Source organism: Hemicordylus capensis, chromosome 3 (assembly GCF_027244095.1).
Source record: "Hemicordylus capensis ecotype Gifberg chromosome 3, rHemCap1.1.pri, whole genome shotgun sequence".
NCBI classification, from domain to species: Eukaryota; Metazoa; Chordata; class Lepidosauria; order Squamata; family Cordylidae; genus Hemicordylus; species Hemicordylus capensis.
In genome coordinates, this window is record NC_069659.1 from 169,445,749 (window position 1) to 169,458,959 (window position 13,211).

The 13,211-nt window shown below is 44.6% G+C and overlaps 1 pseudogene; it reads right to left on the minus strand.

The window, feature by feature from the left end:
- Positions 1-225: 225 nt before the first annotated feature.
- On the minus strand, positions 226-11,004 carry LOC128350526 (uncharacterized; annotated as a pseudogene).
- Between the last annotated feature and the right edge of the window lie 2,207 nt (positions 11,005-13,211).

The following is a 13,211-nucleotide window of genomic DNA, read 5'->3' on the forward strand; positions in this document are numbered from 1 at the left end:
TCCCATTCTGTCTAGATTTACATAATCAGTGACATCATTGCACTGTTCCATTTTCCATCCCCATGTCAGATCATTGGCTTTCAGTGGCATGGCATGATGGAGTCACATTATGTTTTGTGTGTAACTAGCCATTTCTTGGGGTTAGGGTCAGGGAGCGACCAGGGCAAGGGGAAAGAAACATGAAGCACCAGCAGCTCTACATCTCTGGTAATGTCTGCCAAGATATTATGGCTGCTGAGAGGCACATATAATCTCCATATACAAACAGCAAGCATTGTTGCCATCACAAGCAATAACACAACTACCAACCCTTTGGCGTGGAGTTGTCGAAGGTTTGCAAGACAGCTCTTGAAGGTTAATCTGCATCCTGGGGAAAATCCATACACAATTAGCTAGAAGTTTAAGCCCTACAAAGAATCAGCCATGCTTGTAACTATTATTGCTACCACTGCTGTCTCCTAATCTTTTCCTCTTCCTCAGAAATTCAGAAAGTGTGTTACTCCATTGTTAATACAGCACTTTTAAAAACTAGGCATGGTCACCACTGCCTCAATTTGTGCTGCAATACACACACACCCCCACTTTCCTGTGTGGTGAGAGAAGTCCTGGGGGTCAGGACAGCACCACTGCAGGTTTTGGCTTCCTTTGGAGGCGTGATCATAAAGGCTTATGATGGCTTTGTGGTTTATTTACAACTAGCTGAACTGGCACACAGCATCTGCGCTGCTAGTCTCTCTTTGCCACTTCCCCCCCTCCCTTCCGCCCCAATCTATTCCCAGTCTGGAAGCCCTTTGCCAGGGCCCACTACCTCCTCCACCGCTCTCCCCCCTCCCAGCCCCCATGCCCGCCACAACAGCCCCAGTTGCTCACCAGCTTCCACCCAGCCATTTTTGGGAGCCTGCCACCACCGCCGCTCACCCAGCCGGGCTCCTCTCGGTGGCACAGCTCAACCGCCAACCGCCTCTTCTCCTCTTGCCACCCCTCGCCCAGCCAGGCTCCTCTCGGCGGCGCGGCTCAGCAGCTCAGCCGCCCGCCGCCTCGTCTCCTCCCACCACCCCTCACTAGCCACCCCCAGCTGCCGGAGCGGCACCCCCTCGGCCTCCTCCTCCGGGCTCCTCCAACCCCCAACCAACCAACATTTCCCTCAGTCCCGAACTCTCGCAGCGTGTCGTGAGAGTTCCGCCGCCAAATCCTGGGCATGCATGGTCCCAAGAGAATTAAATATATAGATTATACAAGCTGAGAATCACTTGGAAGCAAGCAACATGCACACTCCTACAAGTCAGCAAGAGGTCACAGCAGCTCCTCAAAGGACAGACGTGCATCCCAAGGTGCTTCAGGAATCAGCTTCTCCATTCAGTCTCACCCTCTCCGTCTCACCCACACAGCTTGCTTGTCCCAAGCTACTTCTGCTGTTCTGACTTTAAACTCACATATCAGCCACTCCCATCAGGTGGGGGTTAGGCTGTGCCACCTTAGGACCTCTGAGTATTTCCTTCCAGTGCCGACCCATGACATTTTGTTGCCTCAAGCAGAGTATAAAATGCTGCCTTCTCCCTTCCCTTTCTCTCTTTTTTCCTGTTAAACAAACCCCTCAAGTCCTTCCTTCTTTCAAATCTCCCTTCCTTCCTTCCTTCCTCCCTCCGTAGGAGGAGGAGAAGTGGGAAAGCAGTGTGGTGACATTTCACCTTTCTTCCTCGGCAGGAGATCCCCAGGGGTGGGCTGCCATGCTGCTCCTGGACACCAGTCCTAAATCTACCACCTGAAGAGAGCCACTTCACCCTGCTTCATGGTAGGGCCAGTCCAGCTTCACCCATTCAGATCACTTACAAAAGTCAATTTAGATGGTAGATCTGAGCGTCCCACCCACACGCAATGAGAGAGAGGAATGAGCCTCCGTCCATCCCCTATGCATCATTCCAACCCCTTCTCCTCATTGTGTGTGGTGTAGTTCATTGAAATCACACCCCACACACACACATAATCTAAATACTATTAGTATTTAGACTGCAAGTGGAGTGGTTCAGACAAACCACTATCCTCGTAATATGAAGGGGAAAAGCACACAGGGAGTGGGAGAGGAGACATGTTCATTCACATCTCTAATTGCATGTGGTTGGGATTGGCTCAGATGTATCTTCAAAAACAGCCCAGTCATTACTTCCCCTTTTGGGGACATATCCTGACCCCCTGGGCTATAAACCACTCATCTGCCTAGCCAAGTGATGGCCCACCAGCCTTTTAAACTCCAGTCTCAAACCAGTACATGCCCTGGGTCTTGCACTCAATTCATGAGTGGTATAAGCCACCTTATTCACTGGACAGTAGGGTTGACAACCCTCCAGGATTGAGATGGAATCTCCAGGAACTAGCAATTGCTACCAAAAGCAATCCTGGGGATTGTAATAGCTTGATCTTGTGAAAAATATTGGTGGGAGTGCAGGAGAGGAACTACAGAAAACAATCTCCAAGGTTAGCTTCAGTCAGAGATGACAACCCTACTGGACAGTAGCCACCTTGTGTGAATTGAGTGCTCCTCTACATGAACACTCAATGGTGTGGAGGTCTGATTTCTGTAGGCATATCACATCAGCTGGTCCCTTTTTGACTGGAAATTAATGTGTGCTGCCCGGAGGTGTTCTCATAATTGTGAAGGGACTTGTGCCACTCCTCTATCACATGAATTTAGTGCCAGCCTTGAGAAATGTATGAACTGGGTCAAAGGCTCACAGGTGATCCATAAAAGTATTCTCCATTTTTTCCTGTTTAAATATGAAACCTATCAGAATAGTAGTCATCAGTAATGCAATGAACTGATGGTAATAAAGTCATGCAGTGATTCCAATAAGGCAGGAAAAAAGCACAAAATCCCTCCCTCTTCATTCTACTGCAAGCGAAGACCAACACTCCCCCACCCCAACAGAGGCTATGTGCATTGAACATGTGTATGACAGGAAGCAATTCAGCAGGTACAACTTTTTGAATGCCAGGAAGAACTGCACCTGTTTTGTTTCGAATTAAAACACATCAGAGGGGTAGAAATGTATGTTTTAGCAATCTTGAGGGCTGGAAACTTAGTTCCAAATCAAAGCTGAGATTTTAAAGTTTCTACAAATCTAAGTGAGAAGAGGCACAAAATCTTTCATCCATTCATTCCCCGGATTAGCAAATACATAATCTTCAGCACACTACTTGACCACAGTCATGATTTCCAGTGGGATTACTTGGAAGCAAGTAGATTCAGAGTCCTATCCTCAATCCTAAATTTAGAGTCACTGGCTGACATACTGAGGAAGGCTCTTTCAGCCTAGGAACAGAGTGGGATAGAGGGCCATTGGAACTAATGACCCTCTGTTGCGCAGCTGTGTTTGTGCAATTGTGCAACTGTGCAGACGCTCCATTCCTAGGCTGATGGAGCATTGCACACTATATCAGCCATTATAGGATATAGCGGCAAAAAAACCAACTCATAAAGTTTACTGTCAAAACGATCACTGCAAAAACAGTGAGTGCTGTGTTTGTGTTGTACAGTTTTTAAGCAGAGATTACTTGATCCTTTCATTTCCTCCAGACAGTAAGACATATGTCAGGCAGAGGACACTTTATAAGAACAGTTTTCAAAAATAACATGTTTGGAAACTGAGTACAGGAAACAGGGCTGAGTAGCCAGTTTGGAGCTCTTGAAATGCTTACATCTGAGCTTGATTGAGCCTTTTTGCTTTAACCATGACTGGAAACACACAGGGATGTGAGATTCAGTTCCATGTTATTTGCTCAGTGTTTTGCAGACTAGCAGTTACAGCAGCTTTGCTTTTTAAAAAGATGATACTGAGTCATTAGGATTAGTTGTATTTTTTGGCAAATGAACTTTGGCAGATGTAACATTTGAACTGTGGTTACATGGGGTTCTTTGCCCATTGCAGCATGACCCTGACTTGCCAACTTACCTTGCACATAAACCAAGCAAGAAATTAAATGCTGGTTCACCAGCATGGCTTCTTCCCTCATTCCTCAGTGGGCTGTCCACCTTCTCAGACGTTAAGCCCAGCTTTCAAAGAGTTCTGTCAGAGTTTGCCCTGGGATAGCAACTAAACATAGCAAGGCCATTTCTGAACTGTCTCCACTGCTTTAGAGATGTTACGTCTGTCTACAACTCTGCTGAGAGATTGTGACAGGTGTAAGTGGTTAAATGTACAGCTCCATCAATGCTGGGGCTCTTCCCATGTTTGAGAAACAGCTTTGCGCTGATTCACAAACTGTGTGGAAAACAATCTCTTGTGCAAAAAGGATGACTAGAAATTTGCCAAATTAGGTGCAAACATCTTTGCGCAATTATTGTCAAGGTGTCATTAAAAAATGCTGACAAGTGGGAAAGTAGTCAGGCATTTTGCATGCAGAATCAATTTGGCCTTGGGTTTTCCAGTACAGTCCTACCTGCTGCACCACCACCATAACCAGCTTTCCCAGACCAATTCAGCAACCTCCAACATGTTTTGCTGTTTTGAAATTCTGTTTCATGTACACCAATCTAGCTGCTTCTTGGTACAACTTGGCATAGGTTAAAGCCACCCACACACGGAGGGATGAAAAGATCAAATTAGAGGAAAAATTCCACCTATTTATCCTCAAGGAAAGAAATGCAAAGTTGGGGGGGAGCTCAGGTTGTAGAGGCAGGCACACCCAAGCCTTTCTGTTTGTCCTCAGTACTTAAGAACTGCAACATTTCCATGGAGTGCAAGCAGTGATTGCATCTGTGGGTCACTAGGGGCAAGTTGTTCCTTGAGCTGAGAGACAGTGTTCAAGGCCCACTGATGCCATGGTGTAGTTCTGGGGTCCTAGACAAGTTGCGATCAGTTCATCTCAGAACTTTCTCTGCTCAAATGATCTGCTTGAATGGGTTGTGTCAGCAAACACAATGGGTTGTATCCAAATGATGTTCATCATGACAAAGCGCCACTAAAACTAATGGTACTTGAATTAATAATTAATTTCAGTGAGACTGAGAGGCGATTTTCACGATCGCCAAAAATCGGGCTAGGGGAGCTAGCCCAGTTTTTGGCGGTCGTGTGCTACCATGGGAGCTTTGCTGCTCCCAGCAGCTAACCCACCTAATTCCCCTTCCCTTAGCCAAGGTTAACGGAGTGAGTGCTCCGTTTACCTCTTCTTCCTGATCATGTATTGCCGCAGCGCAGCTCTGTACCACGGCAACACACAAGGACACCCTCGGTGGGAGGCTGAAACCAGCCTCCCGGCCCTGGGGGTCTCTCCAGAATGCCCTGCGTACTCACGAAGGGCATCCTGGAACTTCCAGGGGTCACACGGCCCCCAATCCGCGCAGCCCCCGCCACCTCCGTGATGGAGCCGGCAGTCGTGTGGGTGGCTGATCTGGCTGCCCACAGCTCCACGGGTGATCATCTGCAGGGAGAGCGGGCTAAGCCAGCTCTCCCTACAAACCCCCTAAAGGTGTCATGCCTGACTTTCCTAACATACCTAACTCAGTGTCATGCCTAACGTTCTTTGAATACCAAGTCTGTAAAGTGCTTTATGAATCAAATGTTCCATATAAATGATCAGTGGAAGTAATCAGTGCCGTAGCAACAATGGCGACATCCCATTTCCAATTTTTTTGATGGGCTGCCACCATTGTTTTGGCCACGGCTGCCCCCATTGCAGTCTCCCCGCTCACATGCTGCCACCCACCCTCACCCACCATTGCCACTCCTGGCCTCCATGGCCACCACATCACCATGGCAGACCTTTACCAGATAAAGCCCTCCCTTCTGCTGCTGTCCCCACGAATCACTGCAGTCACCACAGCTGGCCTTTGCTGACCATGGTGCAGTATAATGATGTCACTGCCCAGCGCCTGATATTCCCAGGATAAAAGGTGCTGGGCAGTGACATCATTATACTGCACCATGGTCAGCAAAGGCCAGCCGTGGCAACTGCAGTGATGAGTGGGGCCAGCAACAGAAGGGCAGGTGGGTGGTGGGCCTAAGCAGACAGCAGGTTGTGAATAGTGGGACGGGGTGGAGGGGCCATGGTGGAGGTGGCAAATGGTGGAGCCTGTGCTATGAATATGGGCCTCCCCTCACAGCCCATGTTCATAACACGTGACCACTCAATGGTAGATCCACACCGAAAGTCAATGATCGTTAAAGACCATAGCAAGCTCCTCAAAGTACAAGTTTAAACTTCTAAGTCTCACCATGGTCTACCCCTCCTGATTGGTCTTTGTTGGTTTCTTTTTATTCTCCTCCTCACTCCTCTGCTCATCAAATACTATGCTTCTGTATATATGAAGCTGCCTTTATACTGAGTCAAATGTTTGGTCCCTCTAATCCAGCATTGCCTACTCTGGCTGGCAGCAGTTCTCCAGCACCTCAGACCTTAAAAAAAAACAAAAAAAACCCTCCCCGTTACTAACATTATTACTAGTCCTCCACAACCTTGTGCTGCTGCTTATCTTGCAGCGCATTATGCACATAACACTGCGCTCTTGGATATCAGTCAAGCATCTTACATGTCCTTTTTAAAAGGAATTATTTAAATCCCGTCTTTTTTGCTAGTGATTTTCTCTTGATGTGGTTCTGTTGTCTGTCCTTAGGATTAGCTATTTATAGATTTTACTGTAATGGTTTTTGATGGGCACAACTTGATCAAAGTTAAACACTGTACAATTCCTACTATTGCTTAAGCATGTTTGCAGGTATTCAGTTGTAATACTGAGGTGACATCTTTACTGCATCACCAACATACATATTTTAAGGTCTCTGTACAATGTGATTCTCAAAAGGCAAAAAAATGCAGAAAACGTATCTGCTCTCTTCTAAACTGGCATAGCTGTACACACTGCTCAGGCAGATAAAGGACACCAGTATTTTAAAAGGCAACCATATAGAGTTCATGCCAAGGTAGCCTCTGTAAGATCAGCAACTTGGGCAACTGTACAAACTGTTGGCCAACAAATGATGTCCACCCAAGATAAACAATCAAAATGGAAAATTGGAATTCATATTTCTGGGAGAAACACATGAAAAATAAATGGTATGCCTATATGCCATTACTTAATCATCTAAGAATATGAAATCCGGGGAAACACTAATGAAGCCAGTTTATGAGATTGGGGCTCACTATTGCTTTGCATTTTTTTTACAGGTGATTGATTGATTAAGTGCCGTCAACTCGGTGTCGACTCTTAGCGACCACATAGATAGATTCTCTCCAGGATGATCTGTGTTCAGCTTGGCCTTTAAGGTCTCTCAGTGGTACATTAACTGCTGTCGTAACCAAGTCCATCCAACTTGCTGCTAGTCATCCTCTTCTTCTCTTTTCTTCAACTTTCCCCAGTATTATAGACTTCTCAAGGGAGCTGCGTCTTTGCATAATGTGTTTGAAGTATGATAGTTTGAGCCTGGTCATTTGTGCCTTGAGGGGAAATTCTGGATTGATTTGTTATATGATCCATTTGTTTGTTTTCCTGGCTGTCCATGGTATCTTCAAAAGTCTTCTCCAGCACCAAAGTTCAAAAGCGTCAATGCTTTTTCTATCTTACTTCATCAAAACCCAGCTTTTGCATCCATTGAGTGTCACAGGGAAAACCATTGTCCAAATGATTCTAATTTTGTAGGTGTAGACACGTCACGGCATCTAAATATCCTTTCCAAGGCCTTCATTGCAACCCTACCAAGTGCTAGTCTACGGCATATTTCTTGACTTCTGGATCCTTTACTGTTGACAGTCGATCCTAAAAGGCAGAAGCTATCCACCACTTTAGTGTCTTCATTGTCAATTCTGAGGGTGGTTGCTGTACCCGTTGTCATTACTTTAGTCTTCTTTACATTTAATTGTAGTCCCATTTTTTCACTGTGCTCCTTGACTTTCATTACTAGAGCTTGCAGATCATCCCCATTCTCAGCTATCAGAGTGGTGTCATCAGTGTAGTGCAGGTTATTGATGTTTCTTCCTCCAACTGTGAAACCATGCTCTTCTTCTTCCAATCCAGCTTCTTTCAGTATTTGTTCAGCATATAAGTCAAATAAATAAGGAGAAAGTATACAGCCTTGTCTTATTCCTTTGCTGATCTGGAACCAGTCTGTTTCACCATGTTCTGTCTGGACTGTGGCTTCCTGTCCTGTATATAGGTTTCTCATGAGAACAATGAGATGTTCTTGGACACCTATTTTCCTAAAAATATTCCACAACTTGACATGGTTGATGCAATTGAAGGCTTTTCTGTAGTCAATAAAGCACTTTCTGGTATCTTTCTGGTATTCTTTGGCTTTCTCAGTTATCCAGCAATGCATCAGCATCAGTGCATGAGCAATGATGTCTCTTGTTCCTCGGCCTTTTCTGAAACCAGCTTGAACATCCTGCATTTCCCTTTCCGTGTAGGGCTCATCTGTGTTGGATGATCCTGAGCATTATTTTGCTAGCATGTGAAATTAAGGATATTGTGGGATGGTTTGTGCAATCTGTTCAGTCTCTTTTCTTTGGTATGGGTATGTAGACTGACCTCTTCCAATCTGTTGGCCACCGTGTTGTTCTCCAAATTTGCTGGCATAGTTTGGTTAGAGCCTTGACTGATTCTTCTTCTGTTGCCTGCCATATTTCCATAGCTATTCCATCAATTCCTGTACCCTTCCAACTTGGTAATGACTGGAGTGCTGATCTAACTTCATCTTCCCATACTAGAGGTTCTTGCAAGTAGGGAATATCTTCTAGAGTATATTGGATGTTGACATCCCTGCTGTACATATTTTCAGTATACGCCTTCCATCTCTTTTTGATCTTCTCTGAATCAGTTACTATCTGTCCTTTGGCATCCCTTAACATACCAATTTGAGGTTGGAACCTCCCTCTGAGTTCAGAAATCTTTTGGAAAACTTTCCTTGTTTTTCCATGACTATTTCCATCCTCAAGGTCCTTACAGATGTCATTGTAGTATTGCTCCTTGTCTCTTCTAACAGCTTTCTGAAATACCCTATTGAGTTCCTTTCTGAGGTCTTTATCTTTCTTGTCTTTGGCTTCTTTCCTCTTCTGGGCAATTTCCACCGTCTGTTCCGACATCCATTTTGCTTTCTTCTGTTTCTTGGTCTTTGGCAATCTCTTTTCACATTCATCCTTAACAACTTCTTTGATTTCATTCCACAGTTCCTCTGGTTCCCTATCAATGAAATTCAGAACTTCAAAGCAGTTCCTGACATTATCCTTTAAAATGGTGGGTACATTCTCAAGATCACATCGTGGAAGTTAGATAGCTTTGTTTTCTGCTTTAGCTTGACTTGGAACTTGCACATGAGCAGTTCGTGATCAGTTCCACAGTCGGCCCCCAGCCATGTCTTTGCTGTTATAACTGAGCTCTTCCACCTCCTTGCACCAATAATGTAATCAATTTGATTTCTGTGTACTCCATCTGGTGATGTCCATGTGCATAGGTGCCGCTTTGGTTGTTTGAAGAATGTGTTAGCAATGAAGAGATCATAGGCTTGGCAGAAACGACTAAGTCATTCTCCTGCTTCGTTTCTGTTTCCTAGGCTATATAGGCTGACTCTGCTTTCCTCCTTACCTTTTCCAACTTTGGCATTCCAGTCTCCAACCACCACCAGCACATCTTGCTTGCATGTTCTGTCAATTTCAGACTGAACCTGAGCATAAAACTCATCAACTTCCTCTTCTTCTGCAGCAGTTGTTGGGGCATAGACTTGAAGAACTGTCATGTTAAAGGGTTGTCCATGAAATCTATTTGATATTAGTCGGTCACTGACCGCATTGTACCCAAGTACTGTCATTTCTATATCCTTCGTGACTATGAAAGCAACACCGTTCCTCCTTTGTTTTTTGTGTCCTGAGTAGTAAACAGAATGATTTTCTGTCTGGAAATGTCCCATTCCCATCCATTTTAATTCACTGATGCCCAAGATGTCAATCTGTAGTTGATTCATTTCATCTTTCACTGTGTCAAGCTTTCCCATATTTATGGTTCTTACATTCCACATTCCCATTGTAATTCTGTTTTTGCAGCTTCGGATTTTCTTTTCCTGCACAGCAACATCTAGATGTCCAAAAGGCTTTCATCTAACCGCGTCATAAACACCATCGGTACTCTGAGAGATCCTCAGCTCTTTCTCAGTAGCATATTGAGTACCATCCAACCTGAGGGGCCCATCATCCAGCACTACATCGACAATCATTCCATTTTGTCTATCCATGTGGTTTTCTTGGTAAAATACAGGAGTGGTTTACTATTGCCTTCTCCCATGCAGTATGAAATGATGCCTTTATCGTTGTCACTGAAGTGATCGTCCACTTCTAGCACCTTCCTATATCGCTTCTGCCCAATATAGGTGCCTGATATAGGTACCAGTATAGGTGCCTTTTTACAGGTATTGTAAAAAGCAGTTCATTTCTACTGAAAGATCCTAGCATGAATTCCTAAGGAAATAGGTTTTAAGGGGAAGGTGGGAATAGCTCCAGAATTCCAAATAACTAGTTCTATTCTCCTGGCAGGTGTGCTTATCAAACTCAGTGCTCTCCATACTTATTCACCACAAGGGAGTGTGAAATAAGTATTTCTAACACAGTGTTTGAGAAGACAAAGGCCTTGTGACAATAAAACAGCAGATAAGATGGTAAAACTGTCCCAGAGCTATACTGCTTCAGATTATCGCAGGATAGGTCCTATGATTGTATTATTCTCCATATATAAAATGTCCTGTGCACATTCAAAGCTAGCAAAGCAGGAAGCAGACTAAGCTAGAACTCTTCTGCCTCACATGGAGATACATTCAGTTATGTGCATGCATGCATGCGCGCGCACACACACACACACACGAACAAGATCTACATCAAGCTCTTCTGCGACCTTCTCACCTGAACATCCCTGCAGACAGGGTCTACATCAACTACTATGACATGAACGTGGCCAGTGTGGGCTGGAATGGCTCCACCTTTGCAATCTGAAATACTGCACTTCAGGAACTTTTTGGCCACCTGATCAACCATTTCTGTGAAATGTGTCAAAAATGGATGCCAATGGTTAGCAATTAGGTAGTAATGCTGTTACTGCATACAGTATCCTAGGCAAAGAACCAGGAATAATTACTTGGGGATAAAAAGCTGAAGTATGAGCAATACCCTCAGTTTATGCTGGACAGAGAAGGGAAAGTAGCTTCGGCTGGTGTTTTGTAGCTGTTTCCTTCATACACACCAGGAAACCTTATGTAGATTTAACTAAAGTTTTATTCAGCAACAACTCCATTTTCTCTTTCCCCTTCTCCTCCCTTTTCCTTTTCCTTTCCTGACTTCTTCCCCGCACTCTACAGCAGGGATTCTCAACGTTGGGTCCCCAGATGTTATTGGACTTCAACTCCCATAATTCCCAACAAAAGGCCATTGGGGCTGGGGATTATGGGAGTTGAAGTCCAATAAAATCTGGGGACCCAAAGTTGAGAATCCCTGCTCTACAGGATCCTCATTTGGACAAACTTCTAAACAACCAAACATAAAAGATATTGGGTAAAATACAACAGCCAAGTGGGCTGTGATGATATCATGACAGAAAGCAGATCCTAACCCTAAAAGTTCTCTCACCTAAACCAGATCCTAAGTTCACACACACATACACACACACTAACACACACACCCCACAAATGTATCTCTGTTCTCATTCTCAGGGTTAACCGTTACTTACTAATACTGCTCAGTGATTCAGTTATATTTGCTCAAAAGTAGTTGGGATCCCTTTGTATTCAACCAGCTGCACAACACTTACTCACATTAACAGACCCATTTCAGCCTCCTCAAGTAAGAAATAGCTTCAGGGTCTGTTCTGTCATCATCTCTTATGAATTTGCGTTCTAATTTTTTTACTTTTAAAAAATTCCGTTCAAGCCATTTTATCTTCTGAAAAGATCACTTGCATAGCTTATTTCCACAGATACCACTGGATGTCTTGTTTTATTTATGATTCTTTTAAAAACTTTGATCTGCGTGCCAGTCATGATAAAGACAGAATTGTTAATGAATACACAGAATTATACAGGTAGATTAACAGCCAGTTTGTCTAGTTCTGTTTTATTTTTTTAAACGGGCGTAGGCATTTATTTTTAGTTGTGTAATATCCAACTTAGTGAGGTTATGGTGCTGTGTCTATTTTGATATTTTAATTGCTAGCAATCTCTGAAATACCGGCGGTACCTTGCAGGCGCACATCAGAACTAATTAAAGTACAGGGGATGTCTGCATGGTCAGTAATTCATGTGACACTTCGATCTGGCTCCACACTACAGCTTTGCCATACATTGGCTGCTCATTACAAGCATAAGCAGTGGCGGATTAACGGAGAGGCAGAGTAGGCATTTGCGTATGGTGGCAAAATTTGAGGAGCAGCAAATTTTGCCCCTCCTCAAATTTTGCCACTCCTCTCTGTGGGCAGCGGCGGCTGCAGCAAGGGTGGAGTGGGTGAGGAGAAAGTTCCCCCTTTTACCCTTTTTTTAAAAGGCAAAGCTTTTTTGTTTAAGGTAAAAGGGTGGCAACAGCCTTTTTGCATATGGGCGACAAAAATCTTAATCCACCCTGAACATAAGCATTTCCTTCCTTGATCAGCCCCAATGTTCATTTAGTCCACCGACCTGTATCCAACAGCAGCTAGCTTGATGCCTCTGGAAGTCTACAAGAAGCAGGACCTGAAGGTTGCTGCATGCCCTCCATCTGTGCCTCTGTTCTGGCAACTGTCCCAGTATTGCTTTTTTGTGGGTGCTTTTAGAAAGCTTTAAAAACCCACCTAATGGCACAGCAGGGAAATGACTTGACTAGCAAGCCAGAGGTTGCCGGCTTGAATCCCCGCTGGTATGTTTTTCAGACTTTGGAAAAACACCCATCTCAGGCAGCAGCGATATAGGAAGATGCTGAAAGGCACCATCTCATACTACACGGGAGATGGCAATGGTAAACCCCTCCTGTATTCTACCAAGGACAACCACAGGGCTCTGTGGTCGCCAGGAGTCGACAGCGACTCAACGGCACATTTTTACCTTTACTTCTTTGAAAGCTTTGCTAGTGTATGTGTGATTAACTTAGTTGCAGCCTCCTTCCCTTGGTTCTTGGGAAGAGAGGGTCTGAGAAGGCATATGCATCTTGACTCTAGTGCATTCATTTCCACATAATGGGTTAGGGCCCCAAACTGGGTCTCTCTAAGAAGGATTACACCA